Here is an 18612-nt window from a genome sequence, read left to right on the forward strand (position 1 = left end):
TGGCCATCAGGTGGCCGGCCAGAGCACAGCATGTTATGATCACACGCCTCGTGACCTGGTTGCAGGAACTGGTTACACAAACTTGCTGGCAGAGTAAAGTATTCAGGGCAAAAATGAACGAGTCCTCTCAGGAACGGTGGAACAGGGACAGAGAGAGTCTGACTAAATTATGATTTTAGTACTGGGCAGCGCAACAGACAGAGACAACTTGATAAAAGATATCCTTTGTAGCTGCCTAGCCCATAGCTCCCTTTTTCTGACAGTGAAATAGTCTTGTAGAGGATGATCTCCCACTTCCTTCCAATCTCTTTGGGAGGCAGGAGTTACAGTAATTTTTGGGAACAAGACTTCCCTATTTCTTTTGCAGCCCTCTCCTCTTGGCTATTGCCTAATGTTATCTCCCTCCCCTGCAAATTGGTGCTCCTCAGAGCTAAGGGAGTGAAATGCGAGTAAAACAAGGGATTTTACTGAGTCAGCTTCCTTTATTTTTTTCTGTCAGGCAATTGAGAAACAAACGTGATATTCCCCCTTCTACCCAATACAAAACTGTAGGTTAGGTACCTGGAGTTTGAAATGCTTTGGGGTGCAACTTGTTTGTGTCCCTCTGAGAAGGTGTCTTGGGGGAGGAGGGAGGCGTTGATCTTTTGGGTACTTATGGAAACAAAGGGCAGGGCTCTTTCCTCACATCCACTGGGGAAAGTCACTAAAAATGTCATTTACTCAGGCCTTTCAGGATTCATAACATTGACAGAGGATTATACCTTGACTTTAGCATGGCTTTTGATATGGTCTCCCACAGCATTCTCGCAAGCAAGCTAAGGATGTATGGGTTGGATGAATGGACTGTAAGGTGGATAGAAACCTGGCTGGATTGTCGGGCTCAGCGGATAGCGATCAGTGGCTTGATGCTGAGTTGGCTGGTATCAAGTGGAGTGTCCCAGGAGTTGGTCCTGGGGATGGTTTTGTTTAGTATCTTCATTAACGATCTGGAAGATGGGATGGATTGCACCCTCAGCAAGTTCATGAATGACACCAAGCTGGGGAGTGTAGTAGATACATTGGAGGGTAGGGCTATGATTCAGAGGGCATCTCTACATGTTCGCCTAAATGCACAGTTGTTACTGCACACTCATTTACTTGCTTTAGCAAGTATGAAATGACTATACAGTAACTGCTGGTACTGTACAGTCCTGGTGTTGCATGGGTCATTTCTGAGCCTACTGTGCAGTAGCAACCAGCTACAGTGCAGCAGCTTGTTGCTACTGCACAGTAGCAGCGGTATCACAGTTCACCCCCGCTAATGCTACATCACCGTAGTGACGAGCTACATCACTGTAGCTCGTCGCTATGGCAAATGTAGCATCTTGTGTAGAAATGCCCAGTGTGACCTAGATAAATTGGAGGATTGGGCCAAAAGAAATCTCCTGAGGTTCAAGAAGGACAAGTGAAAGGTCCTGCACTTAGAATGGCTTATTCACCGCTACAGGCTTGGCACCAACTGGCTAAGCAGTGGCTCTGCAGAAAAGGACCTCTGCAGAAAGTGGACAATAAGCTGGATATGAGTCAGCAATGTGCCCTTGCTGCCAAGAAGGCTAACAGCATCCTGGGCTGCATTAGTAGGAGTGTTCTCAGCAGACCAAGGGAAGTGATTCTTCCTCTCTCTTCAGCACTGGTGAGGCCACATCTGGAGTACTGTGTCCAGTTTTGAGCCTGCCACTATAGAAAGGACGTGGACAGATTGGAGAGAGTCTAGCGAACGGCAGTGAAAATGGTACAGGAGCTGGGGCACATGACTTCTGAGGAGAAGCTGAGGGAATTGGGATTATTTAGTCTAGAGAAGATAAGACTGAGAGAGAATTTGATAGCATCCTTTAACTCCCTGAAGGGGGGTTCCAAAGAGGATGGAGCTGGACTGTTCTCAGTGGTGGCAGATGACAGAACAGGAGCAATGGTCTCATGTCGCAGCAAGGGAGGTTTAGGTAGGATATTAAGAAAAACTTTCTCACTAGCAGGGCTGTGAAGCACTGGAACGGGATACCCAGAGAGGTGGTAGAATCTCTATCCTTGGAGGTTTTTAAGGCCTGGCTTGAGAAAGACGTGGCTGGGATCTAGTTGGGAACGGTCCTGTTTTGAGCAGGGGGTTTTTTCATAGATTCATAGATGTTAGGGTCGGAAGGGACCTCAATAGATCATCGAGTCCGACCCCCTGCATAAACAGGAAAGAGTGCTGGGTCTAGATGACCCCAGCTACATGCTCATCTAACCTCCTCTTGAAGACCCCCAGGGTAGGGGAGAGCACCACCTCCCTTGGGAGCCCGTTCCAGACCTTGGCCACTCTTAACTGTGAAGAAGTTCTTCCTAATGTCCAATCTAAATCTGCTCTCTGCTAGCTTGTGGCCATTGTTTCTTGTAACCCCCGTGGCGCCTTGGTGAATAAAAACTCACCAATGACCTCCTGAGGTCCCTTCCAACCCTCATTTTCTATGATTCTGTGATTGCCAAAAGGGCCTCTTGTACCTCCACAGAAGAGCAGCACCAGGCAGCAGGCAACAGTGAATACATTTATGTTGCACCTTTGAATTCCAGTTGATTACCTAACCACAACGGCTTTATGTTTCTTTCATTATGGATAAGGCCAAATTATGAGCTTAATCTATTTTGACAAGCTGACTATATCACATTATTTTGCTAATGAGCATACTGGACTCTCTTATTAGTTTCTGTTACAGAGGTAGGTATAATTTTGATCCTACTGCTCTGTGGCTGTAAAGTCCAAGCACCACCTTGAAGCCTGGCCATGTTCTTGCCCATGTGGAAGGAAGGCTCCCGTGCAGTGGCTGTAGGGCACTGTCATGCCTGACTAGCCCTGACAAGGTTCTGCCCATGTAGACAGTCTTTAGGGCACTGGAATTGCTAGGAAGTGAAATACGGACTCATCAGGCCATTTGAGAACTCCAAAATAGGTTTGCTTCTGGCCCTGAAGGCACACTCCTCCCCCAAAGACTGGTGGTGGTGGGGCGGGGTGGGGGGGTGTGTCCAGGTATCTGAAGGGCCTACAATGTTCTCCTACAAGTAGCTGTCACAGAGACATGGCTGCCAAGTGCAAGGCAGCCCTTGCACTTGGCTGTCATGCCTGCCTGCTAGGGCTGTGCGAAGCTTCGGGTGCTGATTCGATTTGGAGGAGATTCAGCCCCTTCTGATTCAGTGGCTGAATCTTCAGATCTGAATCAAATCAAGAGACCAGTAAAAAGGTTCAAATCTATTTGAAGCTCTCCGTATCTTTGGAAAAGATTTGGAGACCTTTGATGGTTTGGGCAGTCCCCACCCACTGCACCAGGGAGCTGGAGCCAGACTCAGAGCTGCTAAATAGGGCCCGGGGGGGGGGGCTGGAGGAGGGGGGAAGTGGCCATGAGGGGGCCCTGCCAGACCCCATCCCCTGCCTGCTCCCCCAGCCCCCCCGCCCCCCACCCCCCATGCAGTGGAGGGGCAGTGGGGGGCAATGGGGATGCCCCCCCTGCCCAGCAGCACTGGTGAGTCAGGGCTTTTTTTTTCAAAGTGCCAGCAGCTGGGGTAGGCGAGGCAGCCATGGTGGGGGGCTGGGAGAGTGGGCGGGGTGTGGGCCTGGGTGATTCGGAGATTCAGCAGCAGCTGAGAATTGATTTGGGACAGTGATTTGAATCACCGAATCAAATCACTGTCCCCCAAATTGGCCGAATCCGAATCTGAAGCGAATGCTAGTTGCTTCACACAGGCCTACTGCCTGCCCCTGGCTGAGTAAAAGATGTAGTTCCAACAATGATTACTAGAGGCAACTGCAGAGCCCATTTTTTTTCAGCTTATGGATAGCCTGCTTGTAGATTGTACAGTGTAGGGGGCTGGAAGGGATCTCAGAAGATCATTGGGTCCAGCCCCCCTGCATTAGGCAGGAAATACAACTGGAGTCAGGTGGCCCCAGCAAGGTGACCATCCAGTCTCCTCTTGAAGATTTCCAGGGTAGGCGATTGCACCACTCCTGGAGGGAGTTTATTCCACAGTCTGGACACCCTGACTGTGAAGAAATGTTTCCTAATGTTGAGCCTGAATTGATCTTCCAGGAGTTTGTGGCCATTACTCCTGGTTTTCTCCAAGGGTGCCCTGGTGAACAGTGTTGACCGAGCCCATGATATATTCCCCTGATGTAGCGGTAAGCTGCTACCAAGTCCTCTCTCAGCCTTCCCTTTTTTAGGCTGAAGAGGCCCAAGTCCCTCAGCCTTTCCTCGTATGGCTTGCCTTGCAAGTCTCTGATCATACGGGTAGCTCATCTCTAGACTCTCTCAAGTTTTTCCACATCCTTGTTGAAGTGTGGTGCCCAGAACTGGATGCAGTACTCCAACTGCGGTCTCACCAGTGCTGAGTAAAGTGGAAGAATCACTTCCTTGGTTTTGCTTGAGATGCACTGGTTGATGCATGCCAGAGTCTTGTTTGCCCTGCTGGCTACAGCATCGCACTGATGGCTCATGTTCATACGTCTCTTATTACCCCGAGGTCCCTTTCAGTCATGGTGCTAGTCAGTTTGGCGCCAGCAAGCCTGTAAGTATGTTGGGGATTGTTTGTCCCCAGGTGGAGCACTTTACATTTCTCAATGTTGAACTTCATCTGGTTTCGATCCACCCAACTTCTCAGCTTGTTTAGGTCCACCTGTATCTGCAGCCTATTTTGAAGCGTAATCATGCTCCCCCATAACTTGGTGTTCTCCATGAACTTGGCCAGTGAGCTCTTCACCCCCACACCCAAATCATTGATAAAGATGTTGAAAAGAACTGGACCAAGCACGGACCCCTGAGGGACACCAGTGCGAGACGCCAAGCAGGGTAGAAGCCGTGAGCAGAAGGCTCCCAACCCCAAAGTTCAAGGGGAGACCCTCCTGTCCCCATCTCCCAACCAAATCCCAAACAGAAGAGCTTCTCTCCTGCATGGTACTGCCACACTACCCCCAGCCATCCCAGCATTGATCCAGGGACCTCATCCAGGCGTAATACTTGGCCAACTTTGATACTCCTTCCACAGGGCCCACCAACCCATGGCAGACGTGGCAGCATCAAATCTGGCTCAGGCAGCAAAGCCAGGCTTGATGTTGAGACTGACATATGGGTCCACCCTAACCTAGCAATTCCAGGCATCTGCCAGCATGCCTTGCTTCCCCCAGCTTGCTCAGCTACCTGTTCACCTCAGCTGCCTCACCCTCCTTGCTATTGACCTGTGTGTGGGTTTATCTCTTCTCCCCACACTGCTTGGGGCATGTGTATTGACCATGAAATGAAATGTGGAGTCACAGGCAGACAATATGAAAAATAAGTAAATTAGCTTGCATTTACATAGTTACATGCATAAAATGACAAATACATATCTGCACAAACCTTGGAAGCTGTATCTCAGAGCTTATGTTCAGTTCCCTGATCCCCAGTCTTTCCTTTTTTTTTTTTTTGTAAATGGCATTGCTCTCTGGCAGTGGTAGCCCCTAGCATCCAGCTGTAGGTGGAAAAAGAGTGTGAATTAAAGGGAAAAGCTGTTCCCCATGACTCTAACCCCTTCTGAGGCCCTCAGGTCTTGCCTGCACAACATACTAGGGCCTGTTAAATAGAAGGGGTGTTTTCAAATAGATTTATTGACATCAGAGCAACTGTCTGCTAGAAAATATCCTCCAGTCAGTTTAAAAATGGCCTATATCAATTTAGTCCAATGCAGTCAGGGAGGAATATAAGCTAATACTTCCCTCCGGAGTAAGGTGAGCTACAGTTTGCCTATTGTTATTCTCCAAGATCCAAGCAACAATGCATTTTTTTAGGGACTGAGGGGAAAAGCTTAGTTTGGAGAGGGCAAGGATAGAAAAATGATCTTTCAGGAAGAGACCACAAGCTCCTGCAGAGTATGGGACAGATATTTCCCCCTCAGATTCTCTCAGAGTCTGGCTGGATGCCACACACAGGCAAAGTCCTGTTAAACAGACTGGTCTTTTTTTCATTCTCCTTGGCACTGCAAAGTTTCAGTATTTAAAACCATGTTATAACTGTGCAGAGTGAAATTTTGTGCCTAGGTTCTTTTGCTTTTTCTCTTTGGGGGGTTAATTTGTATCCTCAACCATTGATGGCAGTGGGCTTATAAGTGAGGGTAGATTTTAGCCCAAGGAGAAAAGATTAAAGATACAGTACATGGTGCTGTATCTTGCAACTGGAGAAGGCTAACAATGATGGTGCATGGAAGTTAGTTAGCTGTGAGCTTTGCTCAAGGGGGCATAGTGATTGGATTCCAATTCAAAGCTTACAACTCTCACTTCACATTTTAAAAACATTAAAATAAGTGCTGCTCAAAAGAGTTGACATTTCTTTCTCCAAGATGTCAGTGACTGGGATTTACTATCTGCTGTGATTTCTGGAGCTTTTAGTGCTATCCTCTCCATTTCTAAGTTCAAGATTTCTTTCACAGTCACTGTCTGTCTTTAAAAATAGTTTCACTTACACGTTGCTCAATCAAGTCTATTCTTGGATTCTTCTATTTCTGGAGCATTTACTTTTCAGACCTGCACAGATGGCTATGAACTATGGCTGTCACTAGGAGCTGGCCAGGTCAGTATTGTCAAATGTGAAAACCTGATTTTGGGTAGTTCAGTTTTTGGAAGTTTTGTAGCTTAACATACCATACAAGAGTCGGGCTTCTAGTGTGTAGATGCATTTGCACAGTGCTATTACGGTCTGCTTTCAGGTACCTCAAGTTCAGGATTTGAAAGTCACTCCAGATGAGTGGTCACTTTTGAAAAGATCAGCTTGGATATTTACTTCACCATGATATTTTCCTTTATCCTAATAGTTGTACTATTCCCTATATTTAGAACTGGAAATATTTTAAGGATTGCCAGTAATGTAAATGGTGCAATTTAAATTCCCCATCCAAGTGTTTTGAAGTGTACACAAAAAGTGCTGTGCACAGTGTCAGATGCTGCATGCAGACTGAGGATTTGAATCTGAACATCTGCATGTGTATCTGTGTGTGCGCATGCAGTGTCTATTTAGAGGCAGGGTTCTGTGTCTGATCCTCCTTGCCTTTCCTGCATCATCACAGCTACAAGATCACTCCAATGCTATCACGCACTGTCTGTCTATTTAGAACATTTTGCCTGCACAGATGAGGGGAATATTTTTAATGGTGCCCTCAATGGTGGTCAATGTCTTTTAATGGTGCCCTCAGTGTCAGGGGACGACTAATGTAAAGTCTAAAATGGTTAACAATGTTTTCTACTTTATTTTAGTATAAATAAGGAAGTACAATGAATGGCCGTCTTTACAATCAGCTATTTTCAATTCCTCTTTTTTTTTTTGGATCCACCCTTGGACACGAAAACTCCAGTGAGGGCATGTAACTAAGAAGCAATCCATGGTCACTTCAGATATCACATGAGTCATCTAGTTAACTAGATTTTACTGGAAGACACTATTCTGATTTCAGTAACAGAAGTACGCAAATAATGGAAGTCATATAGAGTTGTGATGTTCCTTTTTTTTTTTTTACTTCAATTAACAGCAGGGTCCATTTTTCACTATTACTTTCACACAGTACTTTCAAGTAATTCTTTGCGGTTCCTTAAATTTCGCATTTCCCTGGAAATAGATTTACTGTGATCACGTAAGTGACAGTATTACATTTTAAATTGGTGAGCATAGGAGAATGCAGTATTTCATCACAGCCATGTTATCTGTTGGTATCACCTCCCACTGCCCATAAAGTTTAGCAAGGTTTTGTACAGTAAGATGTTGGCTCAGGGCATGGACAGATGTCCAATTTAATATTTTTAAAGCCAAGGACTTACTGCCTGGGAGCTGGCAGCAGCTGATCTGCTTCATCTGGCCTTTTCTAACCTACAATAAGTAAAGCTAAGCCAAAGTAGTCTATCCCAGATTGAAGCACGGTTTTAAATTACTGCAGTTTAGCTTCACTGACTGAGGCTAAGGAATAGGCAGATGAAACAGTTATACTGGATCAACTGGACTTTGATAAGACCTTCTTGCTCTCCCCCACCCCACACATTTAAAGTGGTGCATCTGTTTAGTCTGTTCACTCCCAGCATCAAAGAACATTAGAAAAGGTGTCTAAGAAAGACCTGCTAGACCATTGTATCTGTCTCTGCAGAGGCAGTTGTAGGCTCAACACTGCAGATCCTTTCATGTGAATTGGACACACTTGCACAGAGGAGTTGTGTCAACTCCTAGTGTCCGATCCACTTTTAGTGGTGAAGTAATTCTCCAGGGTGTAGAAAGGTCAGCCTGAGAAGATTATTACAAAAAATTGCTTCTGAATAGTGACTTGAATTCCTGGAACTTCAGAGGATTAAGATGAGCTGTCTATGAGCTGGCCAGCTTGTGTTGTCTTCCCTTGATGTCTGGTTCTCATAGAAGATAAGGGTGTACTACTGCTACCAGCTACTAGAGATACTCTTTTGATTTGGTTGTTAAAGGATCAAGCTTAGTGCTAAAAACTGGGTGGTTTTTTAGCCCAGCTCATGACACATTTAAACCTTACTAGTTTCTTGTTTTCTATGACAGTCATATCAGATTCCTTATGGGTACAGCATAACTGATTTATGAAGTCTCCGTATATGATGTATTCCTAAATATTCCTCAGCTTCACTGAGAACACCCCTGCATGCAAGGGCAGGGGTCTGTCAGTGCTGTATCTCCTTTATTACAATGGCATGGGATTAATTCAAAATTCCATTGTCTTTTAGCTGGTCAGATTCTCCTAAATCATTCATGGTGTTCCTGACCTGGGCTGATTTGCTTAATGTGCCTGAATCCTAAAATGGGTAACATTGAGAGAAACTGAGATGGCCAATAAAGGAATTTCCTTAAAAGCCAACATGGATTCCACAGTAAACTCGTACGTTCAGCTGTACGTACCATGGGCCAAATTCTGAACTCCTGGAATCCTGCCTGTGCATATTTAGACTGACTTCACTGAAGCTGATCTATGTTATAATTTTGCCCTTTTTCCTTTTTAATAACAGTTGTAATAATCTCTTCCTATTCCTTTTGCTGTGACATCTCTCGCACTGGGGAGCCTTCACCTGCTGTACCAGCCATTTATCTGTAGGAGCTAAGACATACAGTTCATCAGTAAGTTTGTGTAGCGTAGGGGCAGCAGACTGAGAAAATGGAAAAGGAAAGCAAAAGACCAAGAATTATTTCCTGAGGATCTTACTCAGATAAATTCACAGAACAAATAGGGCTGAGGAAGTTATTCATGGCCAAATGGAAAAATCATGATGAGGTAAAGTTTGTCAACCAAAGCATTTGAACAGTCATAAATACCCCTGACAGCTGAACTGACTATTTAAGCAGTAATTATTCAAACAGGTACAAGTGATGAAAACATCTATGGCTAAGTACAGTCATTTAAAAAGCCCAAGGTGGAAGTGCTTTAAGTATTGCTCCTTACTCAAAGTGCCCTAGATGAGTGTGGGAGCGACTAGAACTGACAGTCACCCTGGGAGGAAGGGGGTGCACAGAAGTGGCCTACACTGGCTGAGGCCAGCAAGCTGGGGTGCTCCCACATGCATCCCAGGCAATTGCTGGCACAGCCCCTCTCCCCAGCCATACCCCCTTGCCGGCTGGAGGCTGTCAGCAGCAGCTGTGGGGGGAGAGAGGGGGAACAGAGCTCTCTGCCACATGGGCTCCCTCCAGCTTTCTGGCTCTGATCTTATGGGGGGCTGGGCCTGCATGGCAGAGGGGCTATATTTCAAGCTGGGCCAGGGAGCCCCAAGCTGCCACTCCTGGCTGCAGTTGTCAGGAGGCTTGGGCCTGATCCAACCTCCCCCAAGACCAGGAACCAGCAAGCTCCCCCCTGAGCCAGCAAGCTGGGGGGGACCATGCAGCAGGGGGGCTCTGTCCCCATACCTCCTGCCCAGCCACACAAGGCAGAGACAGCCCAGGGGCAGGGCTCAGCCAATGCTCATCCAGAGCAGGTTAGCACCAGTGGAAGCTAATACGCTGCCCTGCAAGGGACCCCTGGGATGCCAGAGGACTGTGACCTAACCTGAGTCATGATGGGATCTGGTACAGATGTTTGATAAAGTGCTATAACCTAAAGTGCTTTAGCCTGATACCACATCCATCCAGGGTTTTCTGCCATTTTTAAAGCACTCTGTGTGGTGAACGTCTGCTTGGTTAGGTTATGGCTGTAGAGTGCTTTCGGCATGTTATACTTACTGTGTAATAAACATCTGTACCCAGCCTAAATTCCATATTTTGGGCTAGGAAGGGTAAATATTGTCCATTTTGTTTGATAAATCACCCAGGCCCCCCTCTACATATTACATCTGTTGTGCTATTACCTGGTTTACTGCGCAATTTAGACTGGCTACATGTACAAATTAACCGTGGCATCATAAGAAGGTCCAACCAGCTATAAAGTTATTGCTAAAAAGTGTGTACTAGCTCTATAGTTGGTTTTTCCAGCTTTAATTTGCATGAGTAGCCTGTGCCTCCATACCTGGAAGACCGCAGCTGCTGCAATCCAGGGCAAGTCTCCTGCACCAGCATGATAGGATCTTATGCTGCATCCCACAATCACGCCTCCTGCCATGCACATGTACAGACCTTCCTGCTGTTGTTTTACATAACACTTGTTATGCCCATCTTCTGCTTCTCTGGGTCTTGGTCAAGAGTTTTCTGCTTCTTGCAGAATGACTGGTACATCTGAAAAAGGCACTTGGTTCCCTTTCACATGGTTTTAATGATGATGTCATCATGCAGGTAACCATTGATGGTCAAGACCTATATAATTAAGGTTGTAGAGTACAGTACTGTGTTATATGAGTATATTCCAAGGGACTGCACAGCCCATTCAAATCTTTAAAACACTTGTATTCATGGATACTCCTCTGAAGTCAAACCACAGTAGCCTGAACTTCAGATACTAGAAGCTAAACCACACTCACAATGTTGAGAACAGAAAGTACAATCGAGTGAAGTGGATTTTGAAAGACTGTTTTAGTGAACTTTTCATAGCAGTCTAAATGATGTAACCCTTTAGTGACTTTGAGGTACATGTGTTGGTTGCTCAAATGTTCAAGAATAAACCACAGAAACATTCATTTCTATAGAATGGGAAACCAAAGCACAGAAAAGTGAAATTAACTGGCCAAGGAAACCCAACTGGACATGAACAAGGTCAGGGCTATATTCAGGATCACCCAAAGCTTCATGTCTTCTATAATAATCATAACCTGTTGTAATTTTTCTGCTAAGCAAGAATGTACTGTCTCTTTTCCTAAGTCTAAAGTATAAGTTTATGCTTACACCTCTAAGTATTAACACTGTCAGTTGAATAGCACTGTCTCAGCTTCCAGGTGACGGTTTTCCTTACTTCTTAAAAGAAGAGAAGTGTTACCGGAAATACCCTACAGAGAGAACAGTTCTTGTTGCTGGGAAGTTGCACATTCAAGTGTCCAAGCCCAAAACCACAATGTACTATTTACTTTAGACAGTCATGCGATAACGCATTTCTTTCTGTTGCAAGCTGTTAAAAATAAAACAGCAATTCAGAAAAGTAAAAACAAAAAGGGGCACCTGACTTTTCACGTAGTTAAATGTCTAGGGTAGCCAGTTCATGGGATGAATGAGAGCAAGTTTCAGGGCTTGATCTCTTCTGCCCAGATGTAAAAAGGCAGTAATAATCTGCCTACATTGCTTTGAGAAATAATCAGCACGGTAAAGTGTTGTAAAGCCAGGACAGGGTTATGATATTTGACTGAGAAGCAATTAGGCCATGCACTTCTCCCATAATCTTCTTTGCACTTTCTTCCTCACCACTCTCGCCTGTAGAACAGCTTTCTGGATCAAGTTCACTTGCCAAAGCATTAAGAGCTCTCCTGAAACTCCCTCAACCGTACTGGTTAATCCTTCTTTCCTCCATCATGTTGTGCAATGGGCTTCATGGAGCAGCTGTGTTCCCCTAGTCTTTCTCAGTAAATTTTCACTATGTCTGAAAACAGGCCCTGCTGCTGCTGTGAGAGCCATCTGGATAAACCCCTGCACCTACATGGAGCACAGCTGAAGCCTTTGTAAGCTCCCGAGGGCAGGGATCATGGACACACTTATGATCAACAGAGCTGTGCCAATGAATCCAAGTTTACGTTAATACCATGTCTTAGTCTCTCTTGTGAACTGTCTAGTGCCAGGGTGCCGGGTGTTAGGGCATAAGCAGGTGTGAGGAGATAAGTGCAGGCTCAGGGGTGTCACTCGACTCATAAACGCCTCAAGTCAAATCAGGGGTGCCTAACATTAAAAAAGTTGAAAGGCTGGCCTAGCGTGATAGATGCCATATTGGTCAACACTGAACCAGAGGCATGAGTCTCTACAGTTTGAGTTACAGATCAGGGTAGTGGCTCCTAAAAACTTGCATCTTCATGGATTAAACTCAAAAAGGGGACCATGCAATGCATACTTGACTAGGGGTTACCCAGAACACCTTTGGATGAAGTGAAGTAAATAGTGACAGCCAGGGCAGTGTAAAGTACTTCCAGTAAGAAAAGCAGTGATGACCCGTACACTGAATAAATTATGCTTTGATCACAATCTGCTTTAAGCATTCAAAGAGAAAAAAACCAGTGGATTCTGGCTTCTTAATGATAATAATTAGAATGGAAATAGTTTGCTGTAACTGGCTTTTGTGGGCTGAAATTTTATACTGCAAAAAATGGTTCATGTTGTCCGTAAAAATAGTGAGAAGCTGGAAAGATTGTTTCCTCCTCGGAGATTTTCAGCATAAATGGACTCTCAAGGCAATTGATTTAAACAAGTCTGACACCAACCAGGCTTTTAAAAACTGTTCATTCTGGTTGATCAGATCGAAACCGCCACTGCTCCCACTTCTGCTCTGTGGGACAGACTGCGTTGATCTGCACGGGACAAAAATGACTATCTCTTATCACCATAACATCCATGTGACCACCAGGACGGATACTGCAGCCAAGCAGGTGCAGCAGATTCCACGATGCGTTATCTCTCGCCACGTACTGTCCTGTTTCTAGAAACACTCTTGTGATTGAGGCAATAAGAGCCCACCACAGTACTTCTCCTATGTAAAGGAGTCAGCAAAAGTGTCTTCATCAAAATGAACTTGTAGTAAAAAGCACAGTAGGAAATATAGATAGAACACTGTATCATTTTCTTTTTTGCTTGCTAGGGGAGGTGCATCATATTTACTGGGCATCTGGTAAAAGGATGGTTAGTACGTAATTAAGGTCCCAACATCTTGCAGATACTCACATGAGAAGGCCCATTCAACCCCATGCACCTCCTTACTTGTGTAAAGCTACTCATGCACCTAGAGCAATTACTCTCTGCTTATCAGAGTGCTGCAGGGAGCATTAACATTCAGCCGCTACTACACAGATGTCATACTGGCGTGTTTTAATTTGAACCCTGTTAACCCCCAGTGCATCCAACATGTTGTTACAATACCTGGCATTTAAAATAGTTTAATATATATCCCACAATTTAAAAAGATATTTGACATACATTTACAAAGGAACAAAGAATGTGTTGTTGTTTAAAAAAGCGGGAAATGGAACATTTGTCAAGATGCCTCCATTAAATACCAAATCCTTTTATTTTATGATTGCCTCTAGGTTCTTGGCATTTTTCCAGCCTGGCACTGAATGAATGCTTTTAGCTTTGCAAGCAGACATCTGTGGAAGCCGAGGGTCAGGGACCCAATCCAAAGCTAATTGACTTCAAATTTCCTTGGATCAGGCTCTAGTTAGGTGGCGAAAACATTTAGGACCATCACACTGTACTCCAGTGCACAGGTAATGCTGAAATCTTCCCATGTGCTGCTGCCTAGGTGGAATTCCTAACCACCACAGGCAAAGTCTTGCTAGCAGGTTTTGTCCTTTTAAATTAAATGTAAGCATGACCTTTTCCTAGGACTAAAAGCTTCCCTGTGGTGAATAATGCAGTATAGAGCGAAAGAAAGGAAGTACCCGTGCAAATGAGCTAGGAAATGGGAGGGAAGGGTAACTCCCAACCATATTTTCATTGCACCCTGAAACAAACTATGGTTGGGATTCAGTGGATTCCGCAGAGGTACTGGGGTGCACGAGCAGGAAGCCTTGGCAGCCCAGGTAATTTCCAGATGGAAAACTGGAGTTGCGGCATAACCTTCTCTACCCATCTCCCCATGGCTTTTCGCCCCTTCTAGATTCCCGCCAGTACACATCTCTGTGGGCTACTGGAAATGTGCTGGAGCTGCTGTCACCCTTTACCAACTGTGCTCCCACAAGTGGATCTGAGAGCTGCAGAGAGCTCATACATCGCTTCCCCACATCCTTCCCTATATTATCACCCAGCACTTCAGTTTGCAGGGGCTTTCCAGGAGTTGGCTTGTAATGAGTACAACTGCTTTCCTTTCAAGTCTGAAGAGATACTGAAAATACCTAATTAGCATGTCAACTTCCTCTCTTCCCCAGAACCTATTTCCCAGGGCTGTATTTGTACAGTTTGAAATGACCAAACCAGTTTTTTAAAAATAATTCTCTCTCCAAAAAGCCTTCCCACCTACCCCTTGCCCTTTTGCCAAAGCTCAGTTTGAAGGAAATGGACATGCTTATAAACTCCAAGGAACAGGAGTTCAAGATGAAACCTGAACAAAATAATTATGACAAATACACCCCAATAATAGAGAGTAGCAATGAGGATGGCATAATGCCCAGAGGGGTCTCTGGTAAATGTTAATGTGTTTGCTCTTTTTTTCTATTTTTAAAACTATGTTTACAGTAAACATGGTCCTTCTCTGGAGAGCGCTCCTCCTTCCTTGTAGACTTATTTTTTCTTTACCATATCAAATAATAGAAATCTAAGTAAAATCTTGTATTGATGATTCTGAATCATTACCTGCACATAAATAATGCAATGGATATAGGGCTTTTTGCAGTTCATGTGATCTTTGCAAACTAATCTCGATCTCCACAGATGTGGCCATAATTTTAAATATTGGCCAATGCTGACCGTATAAAAAGTTATCAGCTTATAGTTTATTGGTAACCTGTTTGTTATTCATTATTTGTGATATGCTAAAGGTCACCAACAGCAAATGGTGCTGCTCCCTGATTGGATAAGAACCATTTTGAACAAGAAAATGCAATTACTAAATACTAAATGTAGAAAATGCTCTTTGTCTTACAAGCATCATTTTAGCAAGTCAATGCAGGAATAGATATAAAGAACAGATGTTCTGCCAAAATTCAATTGAACAAAACTCTTTTGTGCAGGTGCTCTCAACTACCAACTATATGTGAGCTTGAACCTGAGCAGACTAAGGACATTTCAGAATTTGCACAATGTTAACAGATACTGGGTTTTGTGGCATACAAATCGTTCATCTTCAGGCACCAGGCACCGGGAAGTTTTGTTCGAGGACTGAAAATATCCAGATCGGGAGATACCACAGTAATTCCAAAGTGGGTACAATTTTACAAATATGTGTAAATACAATGATAGATAGTTTTTGCTTAACTATATGGCAAAAACCATATTGGGACAAATTCTGTCTTCACTTAACTCTTGCCGTACCAGTGAAATCATGCCTATACACATGCTCCAACGCATTCTGATTAGAACACGTTCTGATTCGAGCAGCGTTTCTCAACCCATAGGTCACGACCCAGAAGTCGGTAGCAAGAATATATGAAAGGGTTGTGAACAAACTTTAAAAATGGATTCTCCTTTAAAGGAGAAAAATGTGGGAAACCGTGGCTTTACCCTTGTAGGCTGCCAGAGTTGCAGCCTGCAAGGGGCTGCTTGGGGCCCCCCATGCCTCACATACATCTCACCCTGCCCCACACACTGGGGGGCAGTGGGTCAGGAGTGAGGGGCGCTGGGTCAGGACTGGCCATTGATGTTTACAAATGGGTCCAGGTACAAAAAAGGTTGAGAACCGCTGGATTAGAGCAGTCTAATTAAAAGGCTCCAACCTGCTGCAGCTTTTCATGTATTCAGTGCCCCACATTTCAAAATGGTGGCAGAGGTGCTTTAACTAAAGCTCATTCAATGAGTTTTAGTTAAAGCACCCCTTCCCCCCAGCCATTTTGAAACATGGGATGCTGAATACACGAGACACTGTGGCGTTTTAATTATAGTGACCCCCGAGATCCGCTTTAATTAAAACGGCTCCCTCTTCACCCCACCCCGGAGCACATGTATAAGTACTGAAAGCAGACTTTAACCTTTAGATGTTATGGGCTATAACAACCTATTTACCTTTTACCCATGCGCATGAAATACTGCATCAGACAAGTCTATAATTAGTTTCAACTAAAACAAAGTGCATGTCTATTATTAACAATATTGCTTAAAAATCTCAACACCCTGGCTGGAAAATCAAAGCCAAGTAACAGTTCAGAGACAGTCAATGCTTGTAAAGCTTATGACCTTAGTTACTGACTATACATACAAACAAACAAACTAACCAGACATAGATATCCCCTAGGAATGATCATGGTTTGCAAAATGTTGGGGGCTTGCAGCCAGCCTGTAAAGACCATGGAATAAATAAATGTGTCTCCTCATGCCAGCTCATTAGTCAGTGCCCTTTCTACACTAGCTGAAAGTCTGGCTTGTAGATGTACTTCTATGATTTTTGCATCCTTTCCAATAAATATTGCTGACTCTAAGGCTCTAGCAGTTAGGAAAAATTCCACTGAAAAATCACTGACAGCACCGTACACTTTGACATAGCTTCCTCAATAATGCTTCCACCTTCTACCCGTCCCTCTTTTGGGGCAGTTGTTCATGTCTATCTGATCCCTATTGTTCTGTGACACACTAGATCATTGCCAGTGTATATATAATAGTGTATCTGTGACCCTTACATTCAGCAATCTTAATTGGACCTTTTCAGTCATCTTTAGGCCGTTTGGTGTAACTGTTTCTTGTTCTGATGGACTTTAAATATGCACAGTTAATTATGAATGATAATATTTCAATTCTTTTGCTTATTTGCTTCATCCATTGCAGCATGGCATATCCCCACCAAGAACCTAAGGATTGCCTCTGTGTCTCCTTGTATTTGCTCCATCCTTCAAGGCCTCCTGCAACCAACCACCATCATATAAAGCCATGAATAATACTTCAAAATCAATGAGAGAGATCACTACTGAGCAAGACAAGGTTAGATCATGCTATCTGAATAGTGCATGTTCTCCCTTCAGACTACCTTAGTGTTTGCTTCCAAAGGCCACTGAAGTTGAGAGGAATTTTTGCCTGTAAATATACAATTATCTGCATTTTAGAGGCAGGTGAGTGGGATGGAGAGAGAGGTTAATGGTAAACTTTTTCACAGTGACAACTCATTTTGGGAGCCTCTATTTTTGGTGTGAGCCATGTTGGACATCATTTTCAAAGATGGCTAGCTGTAATTCCAGCTGCAAATGCCTGGCATCTTTGAACAATCAGAGCTTATGATTTTAACCTGTGTGCCCAGAATTACCTCTGAAAATATGAGCCTCCATGACCAGCCACACAGTGAATAAATTTTAGGGAATAAACTCACTAGAAAAAGGAGCTCATGTCCGTGGATTGGATATGTTTCTGGCTCCCAACTCAATTCACTAGACTGTGCTGTTTTCCAAAATCTGTATTTGAATATTTCTGCACTGGTATTATTCCCTATTTCAACACTCACCTGTACAAAGTATGTTGCCGTTGATACACATAAAACCTTTTTTCTTATTGAAGTAGTACCAGAAAGACCTTTCTTTGCTTCCACCATTTTGTTTCAGACACTGTCATGATGAGGCAGACAGGCAATGAGACAGCTGTGATGACTAAACAGATAGCCAGAAAAGTGGCTTTGCAATAACTGTAAAAGTTCACAGAAAGTCTTCACTTATTCATGTGATGCCCCAGCAGGGTGGAGGATGGTTTGACTGATACAAAATACAGAATGACAGCTTGCTTTGAAGCCAGGAGTTGGGGAAATTGCCTTACTAACAAACAGGTGGATTATTGCCTGTGGAAATTGTCAGTCTTTGTAGGTGAACTACTCCTGTGCCCTGGGATACAAGTGGTAGGGATGGTATAGGATCTTAGACTCACTGTATCGCACTATACAGTAGCATAATCTAGCTACAAGACTTCTACTGTGACATTAATTTTCTGTGCTTTGGATGAAATCCTACTATTATGCTTGAGAATTATGTATGGGAGCAAAGCTGTGCTGGAAATGTCAAAAATCTCAAACCCATCCTGCCTGGGCATAGCAAGATAGCCCAAGGTGAGTGAGGAAAAGGAATCCTGCTTTATTAGAAAAGAACAACCCATGGCTCAGAATTTGTCCTGCTTGCATACGCGCCTAAAGGCTGAGCTCCAGCTGTGGGCCCTAGTGGCCAGACATCTGGCTGTATGGACCTCTGGCATTCTTTGAAGTTGCCTGTTCTTTGCCACAAGCTTCTGGGTGCTGGATCAGAGTCCTGCCCAGATGCAGTGCAGGTATGCAAGCAGGACAGATTTTTAGGAAGAGAGGTTCTTTATCCTAATGATGAAACCCAGTATTTTAGGTGTGTTCCTTCTCACTCTGTGCCCA

General features: G+C 44.3%; 1 long non-coding RNA gene across 3 annotated transcripts in view; it reads left to right on the forward strand.

Annotated features, from left to right (window-relative positions):
• LOC109284476 (uncharacterized) overlaps positions 1-18612 on the forward strand; it is a 311532-nt gene that overhangs the window by 200385 nt on the left and 92535 nt on the right. For 2 of the 3 annotated variants that reach the window (XR_009455288.1, XR_002091954.2), the window contains 3 exons: positions 13661-13840; positions 15302-15490; positions 17046-18004. This is a non-coding gene — a long non-coding RNA (uncharacterized LOC109284476). Of the gene's footprint in view, positions 1-13660; positions 13841-15301; positions 15491-17045; positions 18005-18612 lie in introns of those variants that run through there. The other variant, XR_002091955.2, reaches the window with a different exon arrangement.

The sequence above is a fragment of the Alligator mississippiensis genome, chromosome 10 (genome assembly GCF_030867095.1).
Source record: "Alligator mississippiensis isolate rAllMis1 chromosome 10, rAllMis1, whole genome shotgun sequence".
Lineage (NCBI taxonomy): Eukaryota > Metazoa > Chordata > Crocodylia > Alligatoridae > Alligator > Alligator mississippiensis.